Source organism: Equus przewalskii, chromosome X (genome assembly GCF_037783145.1).
Source record: "Equus przewalskii isolate Varuska chromosome X, EquPr2, whole genome shotgun sequence".
In the NCBI taxonomy this organism is placed as follows: Eukaryota; Metazoa; Chordata; class Mammalia; order Perissodactyla; family Equidae; genus Equus; species Equus przewalskii.
Genome location: NC_091863.1, coordinates 15,986,434 through 16,007,933, shown reverse-complemented (window position 1 = coordinate 16,007,933; position 21,500 = coordinate 15,986,434). Strand labels below are relative to the sequence as shown.

General features: G+C 38.6%; 1 long non-coding RNA gene across 1 annotated transcript in view; it reads left to right on the top strand.

Moving 5' to 3' along the window:
- The window catches only part of LOC139080900 (uncharacterized), a 283,558-nt gene extending 263,874 nt beyond the window's left edge, over positions 1–19,684 (top strand). Inside the window, exons 5-6 of the long non-coding RNA XR_011535709.1 lie at positions 18,311–18,500; positions 19,565–19,684. This is a non-coding gene — a long non-coding RNA (uncharacterized lncRNA). The remainder of the gene's footprint in view (positions 1–18,310; positions 18,501–19,564) is intronic.
- Positions 19,685–21,500: the final 1,816 nt, after the last annotated feature.

Below are 21,500 nucleotides of genomic sequence, written 5' to 3'. Positions count from 1 at the left end.
TTTATATATGAGGATATATATATATATATATATATATAAAACATCCTCATTTATTTCTCTCTACTCCCAAAAATCTTTATCCCCAAAGCCCTCTCTCGGTGTCTTGGCATTGCAACTTCATCTGTGTTCTGTTTGATATTTTCTCTTTTTTTGCCATTGACTTCCTGTCCCCACCTCCCCTGATTCCCACCTTCTCTGCCTCCTGCCATTCTTCTCTATAGGTCTGCACATGACTCTTTATCTGTATAACTGCTTTTGGCAGAGCTGGGAAATCAGGAGAGAAGGATGGTGAAAAGGGGCCAGTGATGCCTGCTCACATGTGCATCATCAAGTGGAGATGAACCTGGTCATGTTTTCACCTTCAGACAATCCATCTCAATCATATTCTCTACATTCCCCAATTACCAGTGAACCATTTTTCTTAACCATCAGGAAAGAAAGAAACAAACAAAAAGGCCCTCTGTACCTGATAAGGGCATATACAATCAGGGCATTAGGAGTTTGTGTGCTTCTGTGCTTGTATTAGCAAAGACTGATGATGATAATGAAAGCCACGATCTTTTGAGAGCTTACCATCAGGCAGGCATTGATGAATTGCACAAACACACCACACACTCTCTTGGGATCACCCCACAGTGTGTATTTACTGATTAGGGATGAAGGGATAGTCTTTAAGGCAGAGGACAGGTCTGGACCACATCAGGACTGAATCATGACCTTGGCCCAATTGATGTCATAAGTATTTCCTTGTGTACATCCTAGGGGTTCTCAACTGTGTGCCACGGTGCACCAGGGCACCACAGCAAATTTATACCAGTGCCATGGGATATTTTACATTCTCAACGGAATCTCTGTAACATCTGTTGGACACCAGGTGAACTACTAGCTTGAGATAGCTCAGTTTCATCATTAGATCACTGCATTCCTTTTGATGACATCATGTTTTGCTAAGCTGGGTTTTCAGCAGTTGCTATGAAAAAAAGCAAGTACTGCATGAAAATCAACATGAAATAAGAAATGACGGTTGCAGTATCCAATGTGACTTCAAAGGTTGAGAAGCTATTCAATGCCCAACAGGCACTATGTTGTTAGAATATAAATGCTTATTAAGTTATTTGGACCTGACTACTTAGTAAATGGAACTGTTACGTACGTTTTTGGCCTACGTGCTTTATGAAAAAATTACTGAGACTCTAAGTGTGGTGTGAACTGAGAAAGTTAGAGAATCTCTATGAACATTGTTATTTCTGAGGGAAGGCAACAAACTGTGGGTGTCATGATGTGAGCTTCCTCCTGCTGCTCCCTCTGATAATTGCTTTAGCCCAGAAGCAGCAGCCCTGTGAACCCAACCCATGCATGCTTAGAAACTAAAGCAATGGCCTGTTTTATGCCCACTCTTCTTTCCTAACATCCACTTATATCAGAAGGATTTATGAAGACTATCTGAGCTGATGTCTACTTACTACAGATAAATGCAAATAATGAAAGTAATGAACTTCCCAGCAGCCTCAAGGATCAAATTTCTGATCAAAACTGCCTCAATGTCTTCCTATCACCTTTCCAACCGTATGGAGGCATGGTGCATTCAGTGACTTTGCTAATTGGCCTTCATTCCCTTTCTGCAGTGTTTTTCCACCGAGGGGTTACTCTCAATGCCTAAGAGCACTGGGGCTCACACTTTCAGATTATTTCAGCTTCCACAGTTGCAATAGATTGGACTGAATGGCTAAGTATTTAAACCAATATTTGGGCAAAACTTAAAATCAGTCAACATAGAGAGAACTTCTGGAACACAAAAGGAAATCTTAAATGTTTCAAATAAAATATAATTAGTATTCCAGTTTAATCATAAAAAGTCATAGTCTAATATTAAATGTCTGAAATTTGGGGGCAGAAATAATAATTTCTTAACTTAGTTACTGGATTTCTCCTTTAGTCGCTACTTTGTACATCTGTGAGATGAAATAGATACTTGATGTATTAGTTTCCGAGGACAAGTGTAAAAAAGTACCACAAAGTGGGTTGCTTAAAACAATAGAAATTTGTTCTCTTACAGTTCTGAAAGCCAGAAGTCTGAAACCAAGGTGTCAGCGAGGCTATGCTCTCTCTGAAGCTCTAGGGCAGAATCCTTTCTCACCTCTCTCCTAGCTTCTGGTGGTTTGCCAGCAATCCTTGGTGTTCCTTGGCTTGTAGCTGCATCACTCCATTCTTTGCCTCTGTCTCCACATGCCATCTTCCCTCTGCCCGTGTCTGTATTTCTTCACATGGCCTTCTTATGAGAACACCAGTCATTGGCTTTAGGGGCCATTCTAATCCAGTATGACCTCATCTTAACTTACTCCATCTGCAAAAGACCATATTTCCAAAGAAAGTCACATTCTGAGGTTCTGGTTAGACATGAATATTTTGGGGGACATTATTCAACCCAGTACACTTAGTTACAATCGATTTTTGTGAGGAAGAAAGATGATTTTTGGCTAGCTCATCCTGTATAGAGCATTGTCGCTGGTGATGTCACTCCCAAGGTCTTAAGCTTTCCTTCCTCTCTAATAACAACTGAATGAGACAAAGAATTATCCTATTTTCAACTCCATTATTCTGCCTTGTATTTTTATTTAAATTTTTATAAACAGTTTAACTCAAAAAGAATATAATGGTCATCTTAAAGTTATCTTGCTAATAGACTTACTTATATAATATTTCTATTAATTCCCAATATATTTGCCTATTTATTCAACTATTTGAAAAGTCTTAATAATTGTTTTTTGTGCAAAAAATTAACAGCTTTCACAATCATCAATTATTATCACAGTATTGACATTTGCAATAATAAATATACAATTATATCCCAAACAACTGTTAGAATTTCAATATGTAAAGTACATAAGGAGTTTTTTTTCCTCCAAGTTCACGCCAGTATCTGACCTGTATTTTAATGGTAATAAATTAAAACTAAGTCCAAATGATGTGCCAAATTTATATTACAGATGTTGTTGTGCTGATTAGATATGATGGCAGTCTGTGTGATAAGAGATCATTTATCTCAAAACTCAAGGTTGATAGAAATCATGTTTAAATTGGCATTCTACTTTGGGATTTCCAAAGGCTGCGGCTAAAGCTGAAATTGAATAGTGGATTATGGCAGAAGCTGAACTTTGGTGCTTGTACAGTACATACTTAACTTTACATGAAGTAAGCAGAAAATACACATTCTTTTTGGTCACACATGGAACAAAAGTTGACCATGTTCTAGGCCAAAAGGAAGTCTTAATAAATTCCAAAGAATCAGCATCTTACAGTCTGCTTTCTCTAATCACAACACTAGAAAATTAGTCATCATGACAAAAAGATAGTTTAACAGATCCCATATGTTTAAAACTTAAAAAGAATATTAAGTAACATCCGAGTTAAGAAATCACAGAGAAATCAGGAACTACTAAGATCTGACAGCATTAAAATCACTATAGACCAAAATATGTGGTATATAGCTAAAGTGAATTATAGCTGTAGTTTATGGTTATAGTAAATATACAAACAAGGAAATTAGAAACAAATGAAATAAGAATTCAATTTAAAAAATTAGAAAATGCATTATGAAGGTAAGCTCAAAAATCAATGAAAAAGAGGAAAGAGGAATATTGATTAAAAAAAATAAAGACCGATCCTTTAAAAAGATTAGTAAGATAAACCTATGCTAAGATTTATGAGAGAGATTGAAAAAAGATGAAATACAAAATGGAAAGGGGAAGTTAACTATAAACGTCCTTGCCGTTTGGGTTCTGCTTAGATTCTGCCAAAAGAAGACACTTGTACCGGATTAGAAAATGGGAAGAAGGTAGAAACCATTCTGCTGCTAGTGGAGCTTCAAGCAGCAGCAGCAGCACGAAGCCAAATATGGGCTCCTGCAGTAGCGTGTTTAGTTCCCACAATGGGAGTGAGAGCCACACATGACCGCATGTGACTCTGGATAATTGAAGGCTTGTGAAGTAGTTCTGGGGCTTCCAGCAGTGATAGTGGTAGCAGCAGGAGAGTGGAGGCTCATGGAGAGGTGACAGCCAGCAAATGACAAGGGTCTCCTGAGGTGGCTACATGGCAGTGTGGGACACAGGAGTGTAGTTGCAGAAGAACATGGGCTCCTGTGCTATTCCACTTTCCCCTTTTTCGCTCTCCAGTCCTTCCAACACTTTTGTAACTGGATTCCCTGTATAAATCCCTCTCTGTTCTCATACTTGGAGTGGTTTCCGTTTTCCTGACCTGGCACTGCATGATAGTGAAGATGAAGCCCTTAGAGCAGGTAAACATCTACCTTTATTCTCCTACAGCCACTTTCATTAGGAGAATTGTTGAGGTGATGGGATAGGGCAGGACTGGGAGAAGAGTGGAGATGATGTAATTTTAGCCAATGAATAAAATGTTCCTAAAACGTTCACTCTCTGGGGCAGTTTTAGACCTGGCAGTAATTGACTCCAGTGGCTATTATGTGACCTGCAAAGTCTTCCAAGTTTATTCAAGACAAATGCTTCTGTTTGCAAACTTCCCTGGTGCTCTAAGACCCAGCTACTGGGGGAATGGGTCCTGATACTAGTAATGTCATCAATTCATCAATGTTTACGAATTTATTTACGTACTATTGACTGTATACACTTTGAAAATTTTAATTTTTATATACTTATTCATTCAACAATAATGTATTTCACACCTGCTCTTCTATTTCTTATTTCTAATTTTCTTCATTCTTATTTTGTGTCATTTTTTTGTCATTTATACTTACCGAGGATTTGTCTGGTTTTTTTGAGTTGTTGTTCAATATTTTTGTTTTATTTTATGGTTTGTTGTTGTTAGTGTGCTTACTTTATATCTCTGAATATAGTAGTATTAAGAATTTCATAAATTTTAACATGTATTAAATTTTAATTATTTTCTAATAAACTGTAACTTTATTTTGAGGTTACCTTTGATCCAAAACTATTTAGGAGAGGTTATTAATCTTTCTTGGTCTTGTTTTTCCTTTATACATTTATTAATTTTTTATTTTTATGGGATCATGCTCAGAGAATGTCACCTATGCGATTTCTACTTTGTGGAATTTTTGTAGAAATTTATTTTGAAGACAAGCATTTAGTCAGTTTTTGTAAATGCTCCATGGATATTTGATAGAAAGAAGAAAAGATGATATCTGTTATCTTTGTAGGGTACAAAGTTGAAAACTCTTTACTAACTCCTTTTGCTTAACTATATTATTAAAATTTTATATCCTTATATTTTTGACTACTTTGTCATATATTGATAATAAAGCATCAATTGATTGTGTTCCTGTCAAATTATCTTGATATTTACAACAGCTTTTGATTTTTATACGTTGCCACTATCTTATTCATTGCACAAAGGTTCATGACTATTATATATTTATTGTGGATTACACCCTTTATCAAAATTAAGTCATCCTGTTTCTTTCACTTAATTTGTTGGACTGTTCTCTGCCTCTAAGGAAAGGTATTCTCTCTCTCTTCCTGTTCTGCTATAATACCTTGTTTATTCTTGATAAGATTTACATCACTTACAAAAATTTACGTCCTTTACATTGAGGAGAGGGCACAAGAAGGGATCTGAAGCACACTGACTCATTTTGACATGACCAGGACTTCAAGGACTGTAGGAGCTGACCCTACAGGGAGCCAGATAATCAAAGCAATGTCCAAAAAGGCCATTCAGGCATTTAGGATTTAGTTTAGGATTTAGGAACAGGAAACCAGAAGCACTGCATGAAGGAATCCAGGCAGCGAGCAATGATTAAAGCCTTAACTAAGGGACTAATGCGGATATCTGGGGAACAGAGTAACTTGTTCATAGGAGACATCAAACAAATATTTGTTGAATGGCTGAATGAATGAATGAATGCATGATAAATGAACATGTTCATGGGTGGCAGGATCCCAGCAGTTGAGTCAGGGTAAGATTGAGGGCTTCAATAAAGCACCTATGTTCTCCAGAGTTTAGAACACTGATAAAGAAAGGGTGCTTGGCCTTAGAGCAGAGTATCTTGAACTTCATAGTGAAAAATAATTAGAATGCATATTCCTGACCTACTTTCAACTGTCTAGGGTAGGGCTCCGAGAATCAACCTTTTTGATATACATCCCAGGTGATGCTGTTTCAGGATGTCACAGATTTCACGTTAGGCAAACACTAGCCTAAAGGCAGGAGTAGACCCCTAGACAGGATGATGGGTTAGAACCAGAGAGGTCACAACTGTTGTACCCTGAGACCAGTCTGGCAGATGGCCAGACCTAGCCCTCCAAAGGTGCTGTGCACCAGATGGATGAGGATGCCAACTAAGAGGCTTAGGGGGAAAGAAAAACAAGGGGACACAGCCCAAATATTATTCTTTTACTTGAGCCTTCACTGCCTACTCCAGACCATATGATCTGTCATTCCCTGGTGTCATCAGCCCTGGACTATAAGCTAAGAAACGTGGATTTTTATCCGAGTTCTGTCACTGCAATGCTCTGGGGTTCTGTGCAGGCCACTAGTCCAGGCCTCAGCTGCTTCACATGTTAAAAAAAGAGCCAAGATTGTGATCATCGAGTTCTTCTGGGGCAGTGAGAAGCCTGTGAATTTCAAAATCCAAAAGACCTGAGTTCAAATTCCAGCCCAGCCCTTTACTGACCCAGTAACCTGGTGCAAATTACTACATCTCTCTGAAGTCGTTTTCTAGGGAAGATACAATTTTCCTAGGTAAGATAGTAACTAACTTACTACGCCATAGGTGCTCAATTCTTGAATTGCCTCCACCAGATTCAATATTTTTAAAAACTGTATAACTTATTTTGTATAATTCTAATTTGTACTAATTTTGACAGTATGTTGTTATCAGTACTGTTATTTATTACTTTATTAAATTTTTCATTGCACATATCTCATCTCTCCTAGTAGACTAGATTTCTTGAGAGTGGGATTTTACAAGATATTTTCACTTTATTTAGGGTGACCAATCATCTCAGTTTGCTTGGGACAGAGGAAGGTTCTAGATATGGAACTTTCAGTGCTAAAACCAGCAAAGTCCCAAGTAAACCAATGAGTTATTCACCCTGATTTACATTCACCTTCATATTTAGTTAAATACCTAATAAGTATAAAGCGAATGAATGAATTTTTTCCTTACCCAATTTTAATCACTGCTTTATTTTAGTTTATCATTACTTATATAGGACAACAAATCACAGAAAAGTATAATTAATCACAGTAAGAATCAAGTTATAGTTATTTTCTATTAAAGAAAGCTTCAGTTTTTGTTCATAATAGATTTGCTTTATTTATTTATTTATTTTTTGTGAGGAAGATTGGCCCTGAGCTAACATCTGTTGCCCATCTTCCTCTTTTTGCTTGAGGAAGATTGTTGCTGAGCTAACATCTGTGCCCATCTTCCTCTATTTTATATGGGATGCCACCACAGTGTGGTTTGACGAGTGGTGCTAGCTCCATGCCTGGGATCCAAACCTATGAACCCCAGGCTGCTGAAGCAGAGCACGCAAACTTCACCACTACACCGCCAGGCTGGCCCCTAGTTGGTTTATTCTATTAAAGGGGTAATCTTTGTGGCAAAAGATTGTTAATAAAAAGTGGTATTCTCCATCATATAGCCCAAATGGTGGTTTGCTCCTAAAGTTCAGGGGTTATGTTAATTATTTGCAAACTATATAAAACATACCCTAAAGACAAAACCCCAATGCAACATCAGAATGAATTTTAAAAAGAAGTTTGAATTATTGTGACTTTTTTGCATTAAATAATGTAGACTTCTGATTACCTTCTCTCCTAAGTACTTTTTTTTTCCTCCAAGAATGTAATTCTTAAAATTTTAAAACTGGTTAGGCAATTTGGGATTCCTCTGGGATTTTGATGCCAAAGCCTCCACTGATGTTTTGAGGAGTTAATGGTTATAATTACTTTGCCTGTAGCAATATCACTGCCTTTAAAATAAAAGCCTCAGGACTTTTTTCTAATGTATTAGATTACATCCTATTCAAAAGGACAGGGTTTATTATACAGAAAAATGTACTGAGTACACTGATCTTTTTTCCAAAAGTCTATTTTTCTAACATGAATCTTAAAACTTCATCACACATTTGTGAAAAAATTTATTCCTCTTATCCTCCATTTGAAAAAGTCAAAGTTCCTCTGGTATGTCAACTTTTAATTTTTCTTTTTCTTTTTCACTGTCACTATTTTTTGTGGTACAAATCCTTGCTCCTTTGGCAGAGTCGGGGGTAGAAATGCCCCAGACTCTGTTGAGATGAGACTTGGGACTCGGAGTCACAGCCAATGACTAACAGCAGAAAGACCAGTGGTTCCTTGCATGGCCAATGGCATTGTAGCATGGCCACCATGGCTGCTACTCAGAAAAGAGGCCAAAAACTGTGGTAACTGTGGCACTTAGAGTCAAGCTGCCCACACAGAACACAGAAGCAGAACATAGTGCCTGGAAAGGGGTAAGCATGAATAAAAATGGCACATCCCGGGAGTCTTCAGGTACTCGAATAAATAGAGTTGCTCTTGGGAATGGGTTGTGTTAGTCAAAAAGCGAAGACTACAGCCCAGGCCTCCTGATAGATGATCCAGGGCTCTTCCTACTACCACACACTGCCTTAAATTCTACCATTAGCATTCCTTTCCTTTAGAAGTGTCTACTGGTAAAATGCAAGTATTCCTGAGAAGGATAGTAACTTAAACCAGATATTAGTTATCACAGGAAGTTATATACAGGAAGTCAAGAGCTTACTGTAAATTACTTAGCAGGTCTTTTCTGATGATTGAAATGGGCAGTTTTGATGGTAGGGAAAGGGAGCATGAGCACAGAGCCAGAGGCCTCCAGGGATAAGACTCGGGGAAGAGAAGTACTCTGGGGAATCAAGGAATCCTAAATGCTCCCCCCAGAGCTGGGAGGAGAAGGCACTGTAAGGATAGAAAAAGAGCCACAGTAAACAGTCTTTCCACAATTTCATCCAAGATCACCCTTGAGCCTCATCCTGCACAGAACAGAGACTGTGGGTAAGAGAAAATAGGAAGGAGCCAGAGATGGCTGCCATGGGGAATTCCTCCCAGGTCAGGTCAGCCACTAGAGGAGACTGAGGCAGTCTGTGGTGGAGAAGACTTTCCCATAAGTCAGTACTGCAGCTTGAAGACAAAGACTGAGAGCCCTACTCCAGGCTCATTTCTTTCTCTCTCCAACTATAGGCTTCATCCCCCTCCACTTCTTTTCCCTTATTGCACCACAGTCTGCCACGTTTTGCTTTACACTAATGGAAAGGGGTGTGTGTGTGTGTGTGTGTGTGGCAGGGAGAGAAGGAAGCTAACATGTAAGAAATACCTCGTATGTCCCAGCCACTGTGTGAGATGCATCATGTACACATAACTTCACTTCATTATGACAAAGTTTAGAGGCCAGTATGATGGAAAGCATTGTTCACGTAAAGAAACCGAGGCTCAGAGAGGTCAAGGAACTTTCTCCAGGTCACAGAGCTAATCACTGACAGAGCTAGAATATGTACCCAAGACTGACTCCAAAATGGATTTTCTTCCTACCACAACACATTATGCCATCAAGATCTTCATTTCTCTGAAAAATTAGAGTCCCTGTTTTCCCAAGACTCTGTAAAACACATAGTGCATTGTTATATCCCAGTGTATAAAGGTCTCCAAGCAATAGTATTCATCTCAGACCAGAGAACTGTCATTGTATAGTGGAAAGACAGCATGGGAGAGAGAAATTTGAAGTTGTTACCTCTAGCTGGTAAAGCCATTTAAGCTCTCCGTGGCTCTAATTATTATCAGAAAATTGAAATACTATTTTCATAAGAGGATATAAATGAAGGTTAAAGAGCTTTGTAAGCTGTACACCATCATGCAAAAGGAAAATAATATTGAAGCAGAATGGGGGAAATAACTCAAATGTCCATCAACTGGTAAGTGGATAAACAAACTGTGGTACATCCATACAATGAGATACTGTTAAGCAATTAAAAGGAACAGACTACTGATACGTGCAACAACATGGGTGGATCTCAAATGCATTATCCTAAGTGAGAGAAGCCAGACTCTAAAGCCTACATCCTGTAGGATTCCATTTATATGTCATTCTGGAAAAAGCAAAACTGTCAAGACAGAAACCAGATCAGTGTTTGCCAGGGACAAGAGGAAGAGGTAGGGGCTGACCACAAAGGGGCATGATGGAGCGATGGAAATATTCTATATCTTGATCATGCAAGTGGTTATGTGACTATATGTGTTTTTCAAAATACAGAATTGTACACATAAAAAGGGTGAATTATACCTCAATAATCCTGAATTTTAAAAAAAAGTAAAATGAAGGTACCAGATACTTAATTCTAACTAGTTATAAAATTCTGATTTGATTATTTTGGGGGAACATTTGCATCCCAATACACAAGATGCTTTAGTTCCTTTGGAACAAATGTTTGTTCTGAGTTCGAGAGTATCTTCGTGATCATAAATGATTAAGATGGCCTCCTGCTCAAAGATCTCTGCAGATCCTTTGCTGAGAGCCATATTCCCAGTCAGCTTCTTTTTAAAGCACTCCATTTGGCAAGGGTTGTACCTTTACTTGATGCTTCGAAAGTGTTCCAAGATGAACCGCTTTCAGAATGTAGGATGCAGCCAGCCAGCAAGCTCCTCCTGGTATCTTGTAATATGGAAGACCCGACCTTGCTATCTCCCAAAGAGAATATCCGAGAGCTCAGCCATAATTACCTGACTCCCGAGTCTGGCTTGCCCTTTCGTAATGCTAAGCAGGCTGCTGCTGAATCAGAAGGAAGCCTATAGAGGCTTTTCTATTTGAAATGGCAAAAATTTCCAAGGTAAGCATTTGACTAACATTAGCAGGGCTTCCCATCTCAAAATCAATTTGCAACATTTCAGTTTTGAAAAGCAAAGGCCAAAGGGATAAGAGCTTGGTTTTTTCTGACAACAGAACTATATTACCTTTCTGATCTAAAGTAGATTTTTCAAAAAATAACACATGCACGTTCTGATTGAGGACTTCCATTTTTGTTTTAACTTGGGGAAAACTATTTCAGTTTTTTCTACATGGTTTTCAAATATTTATTTTTGAAAGCTTTGATAATGGCCATAATTGAAGTCATATCTTTGAAATCCCCAACCATCAAACATTCTTAGTGACACAGTTGGCATTTTATTACATGTCTAATCTGTACCTTTTTAAAATGCAGCAAGGAGATGAGGCAGTTAGATCATAAAATATTTATAAGAAAAGCTTCAATCTTAAACAAACCTTTTGAGACCTCTGATTAGCAACTGTGACAATCTTGAAACTGAAGACAATAAAATTCCTTTTATTTTCTTAATCCTTTTTTTAATCTTTTAAAAATTCTTAGGATCTGCATTTGACCGGTTTTCTGCACATTAATTTCATGTGTTGAGGAAGCACCATTCCTTTCAGTGAAGAGAATTCCCTTTCATTCCTGTGGAATGCTTTCCAAATGATTTTGTTAATTCCTCCAGCCACATTCCAGGCAATTGACAGTCTCAAAAATGTAAAGCTTCCCTCAGAGTCCTTTGCCAGGCACACAGGCAGCTTTAAGACTCAACTAAGCATCGAGATAGTGTTCCCACTCTGGAGAAATGACTGATTGTATGGATTAAATGTGCTTCCGAAGTGATTTCCAAATGGCCATAAAAAAACGGAGGCTAATTAAATATAGTCATTGAAGAGCAATACTTAACTCGTCAAGTTCCTGTATTATACGTTCTTCTCAAAGAAGCTATGTGCTCTGGAATTTTCTACAAATGGGGGAAAATGAAAAAGAGGGTAAATGTCCAGTGAAAAAGCAAAGGTTTAACAAACTATGAGACATGAACCAAAAGGAATGCTATGTGGTCATTTAAAATAATCATTAGGAAGACTATATGGGGACCTTCTTATAATACATTAAAGGAAAAAGCAGATTGTCAGATGGCATGTGCATTACAATTATAATCATGAGAAATGTATGCTTGTGAAGAATTGAAATCTAATAAAATATACAGAAATTTAATAGCTCTGTTTAAATAAGGTGTATATAAGTGAGTCTTGTTTTTTATTTTCTTTAATGCTATGATTATATCCTTTTTTAGTTTAAAGAATGCTTTTTATCTGCACTCTTCTTACTAGAGACAGGAACATGAATCGTGAGTTTACGTGACGTATTCTGATCACCATCAATTCAATTCAAGCTGCAGTGTTGCCTAGCAACAGGATAACTTTTCTGCAGTGAAATTCCCCAGTAGCAGCAACCTATGAAGCATCCCATGAGGAATTCCCTACCTTAAGTGCACCCCATACCCTTATTTCCCTGTTCTCATGTTCCACTGCTTTGGGGGAATTTCATAATCTAATCATGTGGGGATATTAAAACTTGGACGGCTACATTTTGAAATCCATATCCCTGAATGTTTTACCTCTCTGCCTGGAAGAGGAGAACGGAGTGAGGGATTTTTCTAGATTTATTCCAGTCTCTAATATTCCCCAGATAAGAAGAATAAGGAAAGAAAATGGTGAGAGCTTTGATTTCTAATCTTTATGGATGGTAGCTTGATATGGCTCCAACTAGATGTAATGTTTCCCTTTTTTATTATTGAGTTTTTGAGACATAATGATATAATTTACTATAAAACTCATCCTTTAAAAACATGTATTTGTAGAGTTGTGCAAATATCACCACAATCATTTTTTTTCATCGCCTCAAAAAGAAACCCCATACCCATTAGCAGTATTTCCCCATTTCTTCCCAACTCTTCCCTCAGTCCCAGGCAACCTCCAATCTACTTTCTTTCTCTCTTTGGATTTGCTTATTCTGAACATTTTATATAAATGGAATCACACAATATAGGGTCTTTTGTGTCTGGCTTCTTTCACTTTAGCATAATGTTTTCAAGTCATCCACAGTGCAGCATGTATCTGTACTTCATTCCTTTTTATTGCCAAATAATATTCCATTGCACAGATATACCACAATCTGTTTATCCATTCACCAGTTGATGGACATTTGGGTTGTTTCCACTTTTTGACTATTATAAATAATGCTGCTATGAACATTTTTGCACAAGTTTTTGTGTGGACATGTTTCCTTTCTCTTGGAAATATACCTAGGAGTGGAATTGCTGAGTCACATGGTTAATTATATGTTTAAAATTTTTAGGAAATGTCAAACTGTTTTCCAAAGTGGCTGTGCCATTTTATATTTTCACCAGCAGTGTCTGAGGATACCAATTTCTCCACGTCCTCACCAGCACTTGTTATTGTCTGTCTTCTTGATTATAGTCATTCTAGTAGGTATGAGGTAGTATCTCTTTGTGGCTTTAATTTGCCTTTCCTTGATGACCAATAATGTTGAGCATCTTGTCTAGTGTTTATTGGCCATTTGTTTATTTTCTTTAGAGAAACATCTATTCAAATTCTTTGCCCAATTTTAAATCATTATTTATCTTTTTATTGTTGAGCTGCTTTTTCTTTTGTTTTTCCTTGTGATAGTTGGATTTTTTGTGGAGAGGAGCTGATGTCAAGGCCTTCACAGACCCCAAAACACTCAGGCCAAGACAGTTACTACTGATTAGAGAGGAGAACAGAGGGCAGTCACTGTACATCAGTGTCAGTGAGTGGAGACACAGCAGGCCCCAGGGAATACTCCTGATGATGCACACGCTCATATCTGTCTGGTGTCCTCACATCACCCCTGAAATGAGAATCTTGCTGTTCAGCCTCCACAGAGCACAATGCCTGCTCTTGCTCTCAAATAGCAATAGGGGCGGAGGGACTTTCTACTGTAAAAAGAAAAGAATGGCCATTGCCATGGCCCACCGTCCCCCACCCACTGTGGTCAGGTTCTATGCCTGTTATATTTTCCACTATGTACCCAAGAAACTGGCAAACAGTTGACAAATAAATGAATGTTAAAACCTTCTTTTTAAATTTAAGTAACAGTGAGTTGGCTGCTCTTGCTTGCAAATTTTCTATATGCCCCAATTTTGTTTAAGACATATTTAGCACTTACTGCTCTAGGCATTTTACAAATAATTTTAACTAATTATTTACAAATAATTTGAACACTTCACAAATAATTTTAAACTAATCTAACCTCATAATAATTCTGTGAAGTAGGTAATGTTATTATCTCCATTTTATAGATGCAGAAGCTGAGGCATAGACAGACAAAGTAACCTGCCCAAGGCCAACAGCTGATGAGTGGTGGGGCCAGATTCAAACCCTACCTGGCTCCAATCTGTGCTCTAAACTGCCATGCAATGCTCCTTCGCCAGCTATGTTTTAATATGTGCCCATTACAGGATTGTGAAGAAAAGAGGGGCCCTGTTAGAGCCTAGTTTGTGTAAAGGCAGTGCTTCACAATAGGTACGTTTAAAAGAGTCATCCTAAACATGGTTTTGGGAAGGAATCTCTATCATGAATTAATTCCCCAAATAAAGAATTCTGTGCTAATGCAATGTTGAATTTCATTTGCATATGTTAGTGCTTGCTTTCTTTAAAGCAGGTCACCCATTTTTTGTTGATAAAATGGCAGTTCCTAACCTAGTTTTGCACATAGCCAACATTCTCTAAATGTTGAATGAATTAGTGACTTCATTAATGTACAGAGCACAAGGCAACAGGCTGCTTGCCGGGAGCAGACCTTCCTCCAAAAAAGAATCTATGCAGGCTTGACTGGCTCCTGGGGACAAGTGCAATGTCCTTGCCCCACCCTGCACCCAGAGGATAGCTGAGCCTGCCTCACATTCCTGTTATCCAAGGGCACCACCCGAAACAGAAGCCCTTTTGCTCATCTGAACTCAGCATTTTCTTCCTCTACTGTTCTGGGCATTCTTTTCCCTGGTATGACCACCCACTGCTCCCCTCCCTTGCAAACTCTCCCCCCTATGCCTTCTAGAACCCTCCCTTCATAGTAAACAAATTACCCTTGATCCTCCACCTTCTTCTCTGCTCAGAGCCTGCCCCAGAGGACACATATATTGCTGGAACCCTCTTCATCAGAGGCTAGTTCTCCTTCGCCCCAAGCGCAGTGAGGAGTTGCCTTACTCCTCCTGCTTTTCCCATATCTCTATTTCTCCACCTTGTTACAAAAAATGGCAGAAATTATGGGCCACCTTTCTCAATCTTGCCTCTGTCCTGCGTCACTTCAGAGTACAGGAGTGTCCCCATCACATATCCAATATCCCCAGTTCCCAATATTCCCCATATGTTTTTCTGTCCAAGTACCTTCTCCCCACTAATCATATCAATCGACTGCCATGGCCACATCCTAGACATTGTCACCACCAGAAACTGCTAGCTCACTTGCTCTCTCTCTCTTATATCTCTATCTATCTCCATCTCTCAATTTCTCCCTCTCTTTCTCATCCTAAAATCAAACTCTGATAAGAATATCTTATCCTTTCTATTCTCATCTTCAGTTACTGTCACTACACTTGTTCTTCATCATTATTCGCAACTCTTTTAGTTTGACCCTATCAGTTCTTTACTATTTCCCTCCTTTACTAGCCATCAATTCAGCTACTCTATTGCCGATATCATTGCCATTTCTTTATTCCATCTACTTCAATCCGTCTACTTCACTGTTACCTTTGTGTTCTTTCAACAGACTCCATACCAGCCTCCCTGTTTCTAATTTTTTTCTTCTCCAACCCATTTTCCAACATCAACAAAAGCGATTTTTCTAAAATTCAGATCTAGCCATGGTGCTCCCCCAGTTAAAACTCTTCAATGACTTCTCATCACTCTCAGCATAAAGTCCAAACTCTTCATATGGGTTAAACATCCTTCCTAATCTGGCACCTTCTTATGTGTCCAGGAGTTTAGCTCTCAGCCCACCTCATCCCCCTATTACACACCTTTCTGTACTCTAGCCATGTTTCAACTATGTGCCATGCTCCTGGGCAGTACTTGCCTCTCCACCACCACCCCACACCAACTTTGCATGTTTTGTTCTTTCTGCCTGTAATACTTTCTCCTTTCCTCCCTCTCTTCACCTAGATAACTATCATTTCTCAGGTCTTACATGTTTCTTCCTCCAGAAAGCCCTTCTTGACCATCTTACTTCTATATGTTTCCCCTAACATTCTGAATACCATATCATGGCAACTTTCACCCGGTAATGCAATTAACTATTTCCTTGCCAGTACATCTACTAGACTATAAGTTTCATGAGGTCGTGGACCCTGTCTTATTCATCATTCTATCCATAGTGTCTAGCACAGCCTCTGAAACATAGGAGACTCTCAATAAATATGTGAATGAGTTAATGAATAAAGAAAGAGCTTCACCTTCAAGGATATAATTAAAATCAATGCTTCTCAGTAAAAAGATAAGCAGCAAATTTTCTCTCCCGTAATCTTGGACTACCTCAAAAACTAGTAATGACTCATCCAGTTACCAAGATGCTGTAGTAGACACTATCTACTCATATTCCACCAACCCTCACCACAAGTACTAAGTATGTGATTCTGTCTGAGGGACTTTTCTGGCTGCAGGAACATGCCAACGTGTCAATGTGCCAGGGAGTAAGTGCCTCTCTGGGAGCAATCCTCAGCTGAGGAAGAATGGGATTCGATGGACAGATACTCGAGCTTTTCTTCCTCTCAGGTGGAATAACTCTGAGGCATGCTCTGAGCAGTCCCCCAGAAGGCTCCAGCAGACCTGAGCCCCACTTCTCCACAGCAGTGACTTGTTTATTAATGCACCCTTTATTGGCTTCCTTCTCTGTCTCATTTCCTTATCAGTGCTTCCTGGGATTATCTCCCACCTAAGCTATTATACTAAAGTTTTTTTCAGGGTCTGCTTCTGAGGGAACCTAAGATTAGATGCTCACACAGTTTGTTGATCTATTCTTCAACCCCAGTTTAGCAATCCACAAGCATAGAAACACTCTACATCTCATCATCTGGAACTGGGACACCTATTACATCTAAAATCTCCATCTGTAGCCACGGCCATCTACCTTTAACTTCTTCCACTCTTTAAAGAAAACAAAAGCAGCATTTTGCCATTATCATTATAGCAGCAATAATAGTAACAAATACCATGATTAAGTATAAGTTTTATAGAGCTTTTACTATGTGATAGGCGCTAAGTGATTACGTGGATTAATTCAAGAATCCTTTGCCCTTGATCCTCTTCATGCTTCCTCTATTGTAGCAGATGTATCCTGATTTCCCTTGTCTCTCTATTTGACCTGGGGCCACAGCAAGCAGAGTCTCGGGATAAACCTAGGGTCCAAAATTCAGGGTGATGTTTCTCAAAGACATCCTAAGGTAGCACAGATGAGGTCCACGTGAGAATTGTGGCCAAAAGGAGCTAAAGCCAGAATGAAACTGAGGCTTTATTCCAGGCAAAGATCAGCAGGAACACACCTATAGTTGAACAAGCTGCCTTTATTACTCATTGCAGTGAGAAAAACGCACACCATGGGGAATGTCAGTGAGAGGATGTTAGAAAAGACTTATCTTAGGATTGGGGCCTATGTCAGGTGCTTTTAAGGAGAGTTTAAGGGGGCAGGGCTTTGCTCTGGATTGGATGCTTTTAGCGAGCAGGAGTAATCCTATGAGTGTCTTAATGAATCTTACCTAGGAGGAGGGAAGACTAGAAAGAGGCTAAAGCCATGATTGATAAATAATCAGTAGTCATTCATATTAGCTGGGAAAGGGACATGTTCTGTTACTTTTGTGGCTTGGACAGCATTCATGTTTTGTCTGTGTTCAAACATCATTATGGGATGATCTTGGGGTTTTTTGAGCCATTGCGGCCATAGAGCATCCTCATCTGATGTTGATGTTCTGAGAAATAGATTATATTCAACAAGAGAACACCACGGCCCAGCTGTGAGTGCCCAGCCAGCTCACAGCAACAACAAGGCTTGGCTGATGATACCAGGCCAGCTCCCAGATGGCAGGGGCTACTGTTTTTTCTCAGGACAAATATTCAAAGCTTCAAATTTGAAGACGAAAGAGTAGTAAATACTACCATGTTACACAAGACCATTTCTCCCATCTTCTTTCATAGTAGAACTTCAATTTTGTTCAATTTTGTTCACCCTGTCCCCATGTAGCCATGTTCTTCAGGGGAAATGAGCACCACTGCCCAACTCCAAGGGAAGACATGAGTGATCTCAGGATAATCCTGTTCCCCTTGACAGAGATTGCTTCAAAAACAAGCATGTGACTTAATTTTGGCCAATGATTCTTGAGGGGAGGTCTGGGCAACACTGAAAAGATTTCTTACTCTTTACAGAGGGCCGCAAGAGGAGATAGTCTCTTTCCTCTCATTTTTCTCAGCCTGAGGATAATGTCAACACTGAGGACTCAGGACAAGGAGATGTTAAGAACTTGGACTAGTGATGACAAAGATGCTAAATCAACGAGCCCTGGAGCCTCCCTACCTTGAGACTTCCAGTTATGTGAGATAATACATTTCTTCTTATGTAAGTATACATTTCCTTTCATATGAGGTGCTAAATTTCTTTTTACTTTAGCTAGTTGAGTGAGAATTTTCTGTTACTTACATCCAATATATTCTAGAAAGGTAGTGAGGATGAAAAGAGGAGATGAAGAGCCAGGGTGGTAGCCAAATGAGAGAGGATGGGATAGAGCAAAGTTCAAAACTAAGGCACGTGGTGCAGAAATTCCCTGTTGTGTGACAGCTTAAAGGGATTTCAGGCTGCCCAACTTGGGTGTTATGGGCAGCAGCCTCAGCTTTGCCCTTATCAGCTGTCTAGATTAATCAATTCACTTGACCTTCTGTTGCATCTACTTCATGCAACCTCAACTTTGGGTAAATTCCTCCAATTGTTTCTCCACCCCAGCTCCTAGGTTGCCAAGCACAGCTAGAGGAAAAATGTGTCATTGTATCAATAGGTTCTAATACAAACCCAGACTTCCCAACCTCTATGGGGACCTCATTGTCCAGAAATATTTTAGACTGTAATTATTATTTTAAATTGAAAAATTAATATTTACTTTTTGTAAAATTAAAAAGTCAACAAAAAATGGAGGAATACAATAAAATGTGAAGATCAGTGTGTATACTTCTGTACTATTTTTGGAGACACATACATATATGCATGCATGTGCAAATACACATACAAACACACACATATGTATTCACACACAGAGGTTTTGATGGAAGAAGCAAAGGTACTCTCTCCCAGAAGAAAATCGTTACACCCAATATGCATCCTTTCAGATATATCCTACATATATACAAATCTTTAAAATTATAAATATGTATATATAAGCACACATAGTTTTCTTAGGTGATTTTTTTCCAAAAAAAGGACATGCCGTACATGTTATTCTGTAGTTTAATCTTTTTATTTTACAAAATATTGTTGCTATCTCTCCACATCAATACCTATCTGTGCCACCATCTAAGACAGTCATCCATCTGAATAGGATCCCATTGTGGGGATGTACTGTAATTTTTTCAGCCAATTGCCTATTGAATAGACATTTATGTTATTTCTAATTTGGTGTCTGTTTTAAACAGTTCTTCAATGAACAACCTCACACATTAATTTCTGCACGTATGTAGAATTATTTCTATATGACAAATTCACAGAAGAGGAACTTCTGCATCCAAGTAAATACACTGATTAAATTTCAATAGGTAAGTACCAAATTGGCCTCCAAAGATATTTTAGCACTTTACGCTCTCATCTACAGTGTCTGAGATGTTATTTACCTAACTCACACCTGGTACTACCTTCCTCCTCACTGTTTCTTGATCAATTTTTTACTCAACTCTAAAGATATCTCTAGCTCATTCTCTAAAATTGCAATTCCAAACTTTTAATAGTTTCCTCAACTTTCAAACCAATCTTCTTAATCTCCACAAACAGCCTTTTACCTCTCTAAGGAAATGGGGCTCACTTAACAAGCTCTGCCTTATAGATTCATCTGTCTTTACCTTCATCCATCTTCTGCTTGTTACACCGAATCATAGACAGAGCCATGTATTTGACCTTGCCAAGGCTAACGCTTTCACCAGTGCTGGCAAACCTGTCCTTCTCTCACTCTTCTCTCCTGGATCACTACAATTGCCTCCAAAATGGGTTCTCTTACCCCATTCTCTCCCGTGTAGTCCAGCCTCCAAATGGTTGGAACACTGATCAAATTATGTCAATCTCCTGCTCAAAATCCTCTCTTGGCTTCCTAATGCCTGTAGAAGAGTATGAGAAGAACAGGTCCTTTCCTCTCTGTATGTTTGCTTGTTTTGTTCCTTTTTTCCATAATATACTTCTTCCAGCTTCACCAGTTGAAGCTTTCCTCAGGTTTCAAGGCCCAATTCAAAAGCCTCTCTTCCCTGAAGATTCCCTAAAACACGCAGGTAAAATTGGCCTATTCTCATGTTCTCAGAGCCATACATTTCTGCTTTGCTTTTGGCCCTTATCCTATCACACTGTAAATAATAGTTATCTATGTACATGTGTATTTATCTCCATAGCTCTAAGATATGTTCCTTTTAGATCAGAACCATACGTCTTGTGTACCATAGCACCTGGCACAGTGAAAAAAGCTCTCAAATATGTTTTTTAAATATGTTTATTAGTACCAAAAAAATTAAAAGAACATGAGCATTTGTTTAATAACAGACACCCAGATGGTATATCACATAAATAAAACCTATTTGATAAAATCACAAAGAAGCATTTCAATAAGGAATTGTTATCTTTTTGAAAAATATAAAACCAATGATCTCATGTATTTTAATACTCTGACCTATAAAACATTATCCATCCCCTCCCATCTCCATCATGACACCCTATTTTACCTCCAAATCTCAAGAACAGGATACTCAAAACCTGCATACATACAAAACATAATGGCTTAGCCTTATAAACAGGAACCAGAATCTTGATGATACAGTATTCCCTCCTTCTGTTTTTATGTCCTCACCATCACTGCACCTCCAATTAGGATTAAAGAAAAGATAATAGAGGTGATTCTGAATTTGGTGGTCAGAAACCAAAGAGAGTCTCTTTGTCAGATCCTCTATGACAAAAGTATAGTCCCTCACCTCATTTCTTTGAGAGGAAAGTATAGATTATTACCACATCTAAACCCATTAATTGTTGAACCTACTAAATAATCCAAATTTAAAGTGTTTAATATTTGATACATGTAAAATTATAAAGGGTGTGTTCATAATGAAAAACATAGTTAAAAGTGATAAACAATAATATTTACCATTATTGAGCACTCACCATAGGCCAGACACACTGTGCCAACACTTTACACATAGCCTTTCATTTAATCCTAATCAAGTGCAGTAGATATAATCAAACCCATATTGCAAATTAGGAAACTGAGGGTTAGAAAGACTAAGTAATTTGCCCAAGCACACATAGCCGCTAAGTGTCAGAACACAAACACAGATGGGCCTCAGACTTCAGCCCGTGCTCTTGGCCACCACTCTGTACCAC